Genomic DNA, 11,633 nt, shown 5'->3' on the forward strand with positions numbered 1-11,633 from the left:
TCAGTATGCTTACCATTAGCCCAGGATCCCTTAGGTCGGTCATTCTTGTATGACAAATCAATCTTACAAACACATATTACAAGCACCCAATAATTGGGAATCTCAGTCCCGTTTACAACCATGCAGGGTATAGTTTTCTTACCTTGAATTTCGAGTAAAGATAATAGAATGGTCCCGAGCACGATCCTTAGTCCTAAGACTTGGCAATAAACCTAGTAAAAGTGGCCAATGGGTAATCATCAACTTCTAATCCAAATAAATACTTAGGAGATAAAAACTAGCCTCCGGGACCTCAATTTCTACTAAACCGGGTAGTAGGAATTGTCTCGAGTGCCTAGGTTCGAGCCCTCGAGCCTTACCAAACCTAGAAATCAACCTAAGGTAAAAATCCCTAGGCGAGCCGCGACTTGCCCCCAAGTCAGAGGCTATACCCCCAAGCCTTAAGGGGATGCGGGTCGCGACTTGCCCTCAAGGTCGTGGCACGCCCCCAAATAGAAAGCACACCCAGGGCCTGATGGTCACACGCACTGCGATGCCCCTAAGATAGGTCATGGCGCGCCCCCAAACAGAAAGCACACCCAGGGCTTGATGGGCACACACATTGCGATGCCCCTAAGCTAGGTCACAGCGCGCCCCCAAACATAAAGCACACCAAGGGCTTGATGGGCACATGCGCCACGGTGCCCCTGAGCTGGGTCGCAGTGCGCTCCCTTCGAAACCATAAATTCTGGGTTTTCTTCATACTTCTCCCAGCCAATTTTCCCATAATTCAAACTCAAAAGAACCTCCCAACCACAACCAAGCCTAGCTATGGGTTAGGACCTTTAATTACATATTTTAATCATAAAATTCCTAACAATTATACTAAAATCAATACCCCAATGCAGTGGAAATCATCACCCAAATTAGAACTAACCAAGCACCTATAATTCTATCTAAATCCAACCAGAAACTCAAAGATAAAGATCTAGAATTTTACCTCGATTACAGCTCAATTCTCCAGTACCCTAGCTAAATTCTCTAGGTTGTTGCTTCAATCCTCCAAGGCTTTCCCCTTAGAGTTTTCCTAAGCTATTCCTCAGCTTGAACCAACTCAAAACCAGATTACTCCCCAGATGTACATCTTCAAGCTCTAACCTTCAATAAGCCATTTGTCCTTCCCTTAGCTTCAAAACACAAGTGAGAGAGAGAGAGTAAAATCGCGAGGGAGGGAGAAAGTAAGAGTTGAGAGCTTCCAAGTAATTTCTAGCTATGTTTAGAATCAACGGAGACATATCATTTAACCCCCTCAAAAAAGACTATTTTGCCCTCCCATATTTTACTTAGCCGTTAAGTTGCTCTAAGGGTAAAATGGTCATTTCCCCAGTTCCCGCTAATTCCTCAAACGTTCCTAATATTTACCAGTTAACCCCATCATTCTACGTAATTCCCAAATACTTATTCATTACTCAATAAATCCCAAATGTTCCTAGAAAATACCCCCAGGCTCCCCCAGAGTCGGGTATGAACCCCGCTGTGACTATTTCGCTAATCCGCTCACTAGAACCGTCTCGAGTGAAATACTAAAAATATATCCATATAATAATGTGGTCTCAAAAATTTATCACATATAATCATATTTATGCCCTCACGGGCCAAAATTACAAATATGCCCTTATAAGCTAGAAAGGGCCCACTTGCATATTTAATACTCGTAAACATGCATATAATATATCCATATAATATGTTTTGGCATGCTAAGGAAGTATGGCATGATGCTAAATCTCCAGAAGTGCACCTTTGGCGTCTCCTCGGGAATATTTTTTGGCTTCATAGTCAACACAAGGGGTATAGAGGTGAGCACAGAGAAGATCAGATCATTACTAGAAATGACTTCAAATGGGTCGCATAAAGAAGTACAAAGCTTAACTGGAGAGGTAGCGACCCTAAATTGTTTCATTTCAAAATCCACTAACAAGTGTCGCCCGTTCTACAACTTGCTCATGGGAAAAAAAGTTTAAGTGGACCGAAGAATGAAAGTATGCATTTTAGCATCTAAAAAATCAACTGGCTAAACCCCCCATACTATCAAAACCAACAACTGGAGAATGTTTGTTCTTATACCTAGCTCTGACAGAAAATGCAGTCAGCGCCATAATAGTTTGAGAAGAAAATTGAGCAAAGAAACCAGTGTACTACGTGAGTAAAAGGCTTCTGGGAGCTGAATCAAGATATCATTTAATAGAAAAACTCGCGTTTTGCTTGATCTTGGCCTTGGGAAAACTCATGCCGTATTTCCAGTCCCACATTGTCCATGTCTTAACCAAATATCCTTTAAGGCAGGTCTTGCAAAATTGTAAAGCATCGAGACATTTGCTTAAATGGGCCATCGATCTTAGTAAGTTCAAGATAATATATAAGCCACAAACAACAATCAAGAGTCAAGCACTCGCTGATTTTGTGGCAGAATGCACATGTTTCCATGATGAGCCAATGAGAGAACCAATGCAAGAATTGTGAAAACTCTTCATTGATGGATCATCTAACGAGTAGGATCTGGAGCTGAGATATTTCTGATCTTAGCTGGGGGACATCAATTACATACATCCCCGAGGTTCAGTTTTGAAGCTTCCAACAAAAAATCAGAGTACAAGGCTTTATTGGCGGGAATACGAGTGGCAAAAGAACTAAAAGCAAAGGCGATCCAATGTTGCAGTGATTCCCAGCTCATGGTTAGTCAAATATTGGGGGAGTATCAAGCTTGAGGCATCAAAATGGCAGGTTATCTAGCTAAGGTTAAAGATGAATTGTCATAGTTTGACTTCTACTCCATTGAGCAGGTACCATGAGAACAGAATTCGAATGTTGATGCTTTAGCATGAATTTCCACCATCAAAGAGGTGGATATGTTAAATGTAGTCCCAGTGGATTTCTTAGAACAACCTAGCATAACGAAAGAATCGGTTGAGGTCGGAGTGATTGACACAAAACAGATCTGGATAACCCCCACAGTTGAATACCTCACAACCGGTAAACTATTGAATGACCAAAAGGACGCAATAAAATTGTTATATCAAACTCCATGGTATGTTATGGTTGAGGGGATTCTCTACCGATGAGGGCATTCGATGCCCCTCCTGCGGTGTGTTCTGGCCGAGGAAGCACATACTATCCTATGCAAGATACATGAAGGATTCTGTGGAGACCACGTTAGGGGGCAAAACCTAGCTCTAAAGATATTGAGGAAGGGCTATTTTTGGCCTACGCTAAAAAAGGAATCTCATACGTCCAAAAGTGTGACAAGTGCCAACGTTTTGCCACAATTTCTCTAGCAAAACCCATGGAGCTAACAATGATTTCATCACCTGACCATTCGCAGTATAGGGGATCGACTTGATTGATTCATTGCCAACTGGAAAAGGAGGAGTTCGCTATGCAATTTTTTCCATCGTCTACTTTACAAATTGGGTCAAGGCCGAGCCTCTGGCAACCATAACCTCGAAGAGAGTCTTTGATTTTGTTGTGAAGAACATCATATGCTATTTTGGGCTCCCAAAGAAGATCGTATCTAACAACAAAACCCAATTCAATAGTGATATTTTCATGAACTTTTTTGAAAAGTACAACATAACCAAGAGTTTTTCTTCAGAGGCATATCCGCAAGCTAATGGGTAGGTCGATGTAACACCCTGTATAACCCAAGACTGTCACTGTGTGTACTTTAAATAGTGCTTAACTCTCTAAACAAGTCGTTAGGTTATAAACATGCATCTAGGTTTTTTAACATGCCAGGATGAAAATCTCGGTCAAAAGGAATGGGTATATTTTATTTAAAACGTTAAATTGTACATGGGCCCATAAAAGTGTTTACAAAGTTATTAACAATCCAAAACGGTCATTACAGTATAAAAGTTACAACCCGCCAACCTAAGCGACAAAGATAGGGTTAAACCCTAGTTCCCCTGAGAAACACCTTGGCCATGGTGGTCAAGGAGTCGCATATGTACACATCACCACCTAAGCTCTCCACTCAAGGCTGGGCAAGCTTTTCTTCCCTTTACCTGCACCACATAGCACCTGTGATCCAGGGCTCAGCAAGAAAACTTATTACTGCATGTGTACATTATAAATAAATGATTATGGGGCTTACTGCCTTAATCAAATGTTGACTAATAATTCATTTTGGGTAGATGACTAATAAGTCTCTCTGGGTAGATGACTAATAAGTCTCTCTGGATAGATGACTGATAAGTCTCTCTGAATAGATTACTAATAAGTCTCTCTGGGTAGATGACTAATAAGTCTATACGAATAGATGACTGATAAGCCTCTCTAAATAAATGACTAATAAGTCTCTCTGGGTAGATGACTAATAAGTCTCTCTCTGGGGTTTTACGCCTCAAGCCATGTGACGTTTCAGTCACCTAAGCCTTTTAGCCATGGCTCTAAATAACTAGCCTTTAGACTAGACAAGCGCTTTAGTTTTCTTTGACCAATAGGTTGGTCAAGAATTTAATGCTCATGTTGATTAGATCTAATTAGTTCGGCCTGCATTAAGTATGCTAATGTCGCTCTTGACTCATAAGCCAATACCATACGACCAATGTTCAGTACTACTACTGATCATGACTGATAAGTCAAAACTTCACGACCCATACTAAACACCAATGTCGTTTCTGACTAATAAGTCAGTGCCATTCACAAGTAAGCAGAGCTGCCAGGCATTTACAATGCAACCAATGTCCATAAATAGAGCACTCAACATGCCTCATCAATAACCATGCATGACACATACTGGGTGCAATTTTCTTACCTCTGGTTCGAGCGTGAAAAAATAAAAGAACGATCGGTCCTTAAGCCCCTTAGCGGTCACCTAGTCATAACCAAATATGAAATCCAATTAATAAAATAAGTAATAAAAGGGGTTATGGACTAAAACCCCGCTCCCGAGACCTCGAATCCTACTAAAACAGTCAGTAGATTCGATCCCGAGCTTAGAGGAATGAAAACCCGCACTTAAAGGCTAGCTTAAACCCAACCTTGCACAAAAGGATGGGTGGGCTGCGACCTGCCCCCCAGGGGCAGCGGCAACCCCCCCCCCCCCCCCCCAAGATAGAGAGTCCCTGTCTGGGGTGCCAAGGGCAGGCCGCGAGTTGACCCTATGATTCGCGGTGCACTTGCTAATCAGAACCCAGGGGAGGCTCTCGGATACCTTCAAGTCACGACTTGCATGAACTCAATTACGGCTTTACCCCACGAACCCAGCTCCACTGCATCTTTCTCAATTCAAACTCAGCCAATTCTTCACCAAACCAATCCCAAAATCACAACCAATCATTACCACAACATATCCACCAGTTTAACAACAAAACCCAAGCCTAGAAACACTTAAAACATCATCATACACCCAATTGCACAATCAAACATCAAGCTTAAACATAACCTTAATAACAAAGTAAAAACCTTGAAACTTCAATCTAAAAACCTTGCCTGAAACATAAAATTTAACCCTTCCAGTTGCTAAACACAATCCTAAACCCTCAAGCTTAAACTCTCAAGTTCAATTCCCTACTTTGCCTCAAGCACCAATCCGAGATAAAAAAAAAAGAAATAATCGAGAGAGAGAGAGAGAAGAGGAAAACTCTGTTTTTGCCTTAACCTTCTACAACCAGCTGAATTTAAGTATATCTAATGGTCGAAAACACCAAAATGCCCCTAGGGCCATCTAAAGCCTTCAAAACCAAGCAAGGGAAAAATTTTCATTTCCCACATATCTTGTTAATCATAATTAATATCCCTCAATTTCCGATACTCCCAATTTCCTCAAATATTTATTAAATCATATCTCATTACTCGTTCATCTTTGGTAATGTACTAATTACCAATTTACCCCCAGGCTTCCCCCGAGCCTGGAAATTAACCCCATAATGACCAAATCGCTAACTTTCATCCTAGGATCGTCTCATGCTGAATAGCTCGAACATATCCACATAATGATGTGGTCTCACCCATAAATCACAAACATGCACATAAATATACAACTATGCCCTTAACAGGTCAAAATTTCGAAAATGCCCTTCTAATAAGAAGTGAGCCCACATGCATGCAATTATCATCATATCATAATATAATTCACATAATCATGCATTTAATCACATAATTTCATATTAAATCAATTATGGCCCTCCTGGCCCCTAATCCAGACATTAAGCCACATTAGGGAATTCATGACATTACAGTCAACGTTATAAACAAAGTCCTAAAGGCGAGCTTACAGAAACGACTAGATGAAGGTAAGTGATTTTAGCCTGAGCAGCTCCCAGGGCACACTCCCTTTTCTTTAACCTTTGGAAGTGAGGCTATGCTCCCAATAGAGGCACCCGTGACGTCATATTGACAAAAAACCTTCGATCAGAATCGAAACCGTGACTTGCTTAACACATCTCTGGACTTGATCGAGGAAAAATGGGACGTGTCACAGTTACAGCTCGCCCATTATCAGCAGAGTATAACTCACTATTTTAACTCGAAAGTCAAAGGACGAAGTCTCGAACTAGGTGATTTATTGCTCCAAATGGTATTTTTTGCAAACAAAGATCCTAAGGATGGTGTGTTAGTGTAATGCCCCGGATTCCCTAATATGGTTTAATGGCTGGATTAGTAGGCTGGGAGGGCCATAACTGTTTAATTATGCCATTATATGTGTTTATGCATGTTTATGAGAATTATATTATAATATGATGTTAAATGCATGCATGTGGGTCCACATTTGTTTATAGGGGTTGTTGACTGCGTTTTTAGCCAACGATGTGAGAACGTCAAATACGACAAGCCTTCAAGAGAAATAAAAATGACACAGACAGTTTAAACAAGAAAAGTAAATAACACAGGAGATTTTTATAGTGGTTCAGCCCCGATTGTTGGTAATAGCCTAATCCACTTAGAGTTGTGATTTATAGATCCGTACTCAAGATCAGATGGACTGAGCCAACTGAGTTTCTTCAGTACAGATTGCAAAAATACAAGAATTCTCTCTTATTTCAACACTTTCTCTCTCTAGAATACTCAGACCCAAATTTCTCTCTCTAGAAAGAAGAAGCCGAAGAAGCCCCTCTCTCATCCCATAAGCCCTCTATTTATAGGCCTGGGATACTCAACTGATATCCCCTTTAGATAGGGATATTTTATTATTCATCTTATATTTAAATTACAAAAAAAATATAAAATACAACAGATTCCTCAATTTGAGTGAGGAATGAGAGATTCCCGGGTGCCTAGACCAATTCTTGCTGAAGTCGTTCCGGGGATTTTGACGTAGTCTCACATGCATGTTGGTTACTCCTTCAAGCTTTCCTTGGTTCAAAGTGATGTATGCATGACTCTCCTTGGACCAAAGTAGTGCGTGCTTGGCTCTCCTCGGACCAAAGTGGTCCGAGCCAACTCCCTTGGCCTTTCACCTCGGGTAGGTCCGAGCCTACTTCCTCCAATCAAGGTCTGATCGGACCTTGTGGCCTTCTCCTCGGACCAAGGTGGTCTGAGGCAGCCTCCTCTTGCCTTCTCCTCAGACCAAGGTGGTCCGATCCATCCTCCTTGGCATCTCACCTTGGACAAGTCTGAGGCACTCTCCTTTAGCATCTCCCAACTATGTCCGATCGGACATTGTGTAGGCTCTCCTTGTCAAAATCTAAGTCCCAATTCTTGGCTTGCATGGGACTCCTTCTCCTTAGCCCTCCTAGGATGCATTCTCCTTAACCTCCTAGGATGCATTCTTCTTAGCCTCCTATGATGCACTCTCCTTAGCTCTCCTAGGATGCATTCTCCTTAGCCTCCTAGGATGCATTCTCCTTAGCCTCCTAGGATGCACTCTCCTTAGCTCTCCTAGGATGCATTCTCCTTAGCCTCCTAGGATGCACTTTCCTTAGCTTTCCTCTGACCAAGGTGCACTTGGCTTGGTTATGACATCTTTCAAGTAGTCCAAATTCTTCGTCAGTCTATCGGGTCACTTTATCACAACTCTGAGGAGTCAATGTATTTATTGACTATTTAATGTGTCTTTTACGGACCATGTACTGCCATTTGTCACCTCTATTGCCACGTCATTGATCTCCAATTTTTGGGTATAACAGGGGTGTTTTGGTAATTTGGCCCGTTGAGGGCATAATTGTATACTTGTTTGCATGTCAATGATATATTGTGAGACCACATTATAATGTGGATTGGTTTAAGTATCTCGGCATGAGATGATCTTTAAACATGATTTATCGGTTTGGTCATAACAGGCTTAAGCTCGGGGCTCGGGGTGAGTCTCGGGGTGTTTTTAATGATTAGAGCGTTACCGGGAATAATAAGGTAACGGGATATGAATTATTGATGTTTGAGAATATTGAGATTAGCGGGAATTGGGAAGCGTTGATTATGATTAATGGGATGAGTGGAAAGTACCAATTTTACCCTTGGAATGGTCTTAGAAGCTTTATATGACTTAAGGGCATTTGAGTCATTTGCAGGGATTTATATAACCCTTTAGTTGGCTGTAGAAGGATATAGAATAAACAGAGCCAAAACAGGGTCTTTCTTCTCCAACCCGTACACTATCCTTCACCATTTCTTCTTTGGAGTTTTTGAGCTCAAAGTGGGGTTTCAAGCTAGGAAATCCAAGGGCTGGGTTTGTGGACTTGGTTCAGCCATTGAAGAAGGTTCAAATCTGGATTTGAGGTGAGTTTTAGTCATTGGTCTCTGGTTGTGCTCTGTTTTTCCTTTAGTTTTTCAGCCTATGGATTCTTGTTGATAGTTTGGATTTGAAGAGGTTTTGATTGAGGCTTAGCTTGCGTTTTGATGAGGGTGAGTTATGGGTGATGTTTAGAGGTTAAATTGAGTGTTTGGAGGAGGTTTGGAGCTGGTTAGAGGGCTTGGTTCCAAGGGAAAATGCAGGGGAGAGTTGGCTGGTGCATGCTGCCATTTTGGCAATTCTGGGTATTGAGCCACGGCATGGCTGTGGTGCGCCGCGGCTCATGGCGTCTAGCAGAGAGGGTTGTCTCTGTTTGAGGGGCGCGCCGTGGCACAGCTAGGGCGGCCCTTAGGGTCATTTTGGCCAAAATGGAGTTTTTAGCTTGGGGATTCAAGCCTTAGGCCTCGGGGTTGAACCTAGTACTCGATTGAGTAGTGTTTGATGTCCTGGAGGCTAGGTTTTGGCTTGGGAACCCTCTGTTATCATTTTTATTGATGAATCCTATATTTTGGTTATGACCAAGTGACCGTCAAGGAATTTATAGGTTGATCGTTCTCAGGGGTCATTCTTATAATAACTTACACTCGAACTAGAGGTAAGAAAACAGTGTATGAATACAGTTGCACCCTGTATAGGTATATGACATGCATGGTTTGTTATTGAAGCATGTTGGTTGATATATGTGGACATGGATTGCATATTAAATGCTAACGAATATTGTTTATGGCACTGACTAGTCAGGGACCGACCCTAAAGTCGAGGAACATGCATTGAATGGCTCTATGGCAGTAATGCTGGACCGACCCTAAGGTCGAAGAACTTATGAGCGCTTGCCTGGTCTAAGACCAGATGTTCATAGCCAGGGCATATGGCCCCAGTGACTGTTTGTCACATGGCTAGGGGACGCTGTCCATAGTTACGACTCTAGAGTCGGGAGGAAGGTTATGTTGGTGACCAATTACCATGCACCTATCCTGATCAAGCTTCTGAAAGAATCACTAATCAGTTAAGCCGTTGTAACCCTATCGTCACATGGCTAAAGGGAGCTGTACCCACTCCTGTGACTTTTGGCAATTGTCACCTATCTGTTTTGGACTGTTATTCCTGAATGATAATTATGATCATTGTTGATATTATATCATGTTTTAGGTGCCTAACCAAGAATAGAGAATACGAGTTAGGATTTGAGTAGAAAAACTATAATAGAATACATAAAGGAACTAGAGTAAGGAATACCTTGAATGCTTCTACGACCGAACTACACCTGGAACCGAAATATACTTTAAACCTTACTTCCCAAGTGTTTATTAAGCTTATAATGATTAATCTTATAACCCCAACCCATGTGTTTAACACTCTAAAGTAATCTAGCAACTTGTAGGCTCTGAACTCAGCTTGATGAATGAAGAAATGGCTGAGTACTAGGTCCTATTTATAGAGTTGAAGAATGAAAAGATCTTCATTTAACTTGAATAAAATAATGGCCTTTTAATTGAAAATCATTTGAATAATCATTCAGCAGAGGCTAACGACTCGGTCAGAAAGATGTTGGACTTATCAAGAGGTTAAGGATTGAAATGAGCTCGGTTTCAAAATAGTTCAAAAATCATGCTCATAGGCCGATATATCGCCCACTATAGGCGATATATCGACGGGCTTCATATGCCCGAGGCTCGTCGAGGTTGTCGTGCAAAGATACGTGTTTTTTGTATCCTCATATGGCGATATATCGCCCCTAAAGCTGCGATATATTGGCATACGCTGAAATATTATACACATAATTACACTTTTTCAGCCTAATTTGAATTGAGTAAACAACCTTGACTAAGTCCTTTAACGATTTCAAAGCTGCTGGCAGACTCTAGGATTTCAAATATTACTCTTAATAAACTTATTCCTCAAAAATACTTAATTTCTTCATTAAACATACTTATGACAAGTGTTAATATCTTATTGGGTTTATCTAAACCTTATAGTATAATAAATATCATCTTCATAATCAATCATATTAATCAAACCTTAGGTTATAATTAATATTCTTAAACTATGGGTTAAACTTATAAAATCTACAAGTGTTACTACGAATGTCCAACAAAGTCCCGGCTTGAACCAAAATCCATGGTAATAAACATACTACTAGCTATTACTACTACTATCTAACTAGCTAAGTAAAGTTTTTGGACTCTACAATTCTCCCCTACTAAAAAGAATTTCGTCCTCAAAATTTACTTACCAAATAAATTCGGATACCGGCCTTGCATGTCCTCCTCCAACTCCCACATTTCCTCTCGTTCAGAACTATTACTCCATAGGACTTTGACTATAGGAATACCCTTGGACCATAACTGCTTCACCCCTCTATCTAGGATGCTAACCGGTCGTTCCTCGTAACTCAAGTCTTTCTGGAGTGCTATCATATCGTACTTGAGGACGTGAGATGGGTCTGACACATACTTGCGTATCATCGAGATGTGGAACACGTTGTGGCTATCAGCTAGGGCTGGCGGTAAGGCTAATCTATACGCAACTGCTCCCACTTTGTCCAATATCTCAAAAGGAATCTATAAATCGGGCACTAAGTTTGCCTTTCTTCCAAAACTGCTTTACACCTTTCATAGGAGATATCTTCAGGAAGACTTGATCTTCTACCTTGAATTCCACATCGCGTCGCTTGGCATCCGCATAGCTTTTCTGTCGAATTTGAGCAGCAAGCATACACTATCTAATTAGCGCTACTGCTTCTTGAGCTTTTCTAACAGCTTCGGGACCGAGAAGCTACCTTTCTCCTACTTTGTCCCAATGCAACGGTGATCGACACCTTCTTCCACAAAGTAACTCATAAGGTGTCATCCCAATCATGGACTGGTAGCTATTGTTGTAGGAGAACTCTATCAGCGACAAGTACTTATTCCATGATCCTCCGAAA

The sequence above is a fragment of the Humulus lupulus genome, chromosome 7 (genome assembly GCF_963169125.1).
Source record: "Humulus lupulus chromosome 7, drHumLupu1.1, whole genome shotgun sequence".
NCBI lineage: Eukaryota > Viridiplantae > Streptophyta > Magnoliopsida > Rosales > Cannabaceae > Humulus > Humulus lupulus.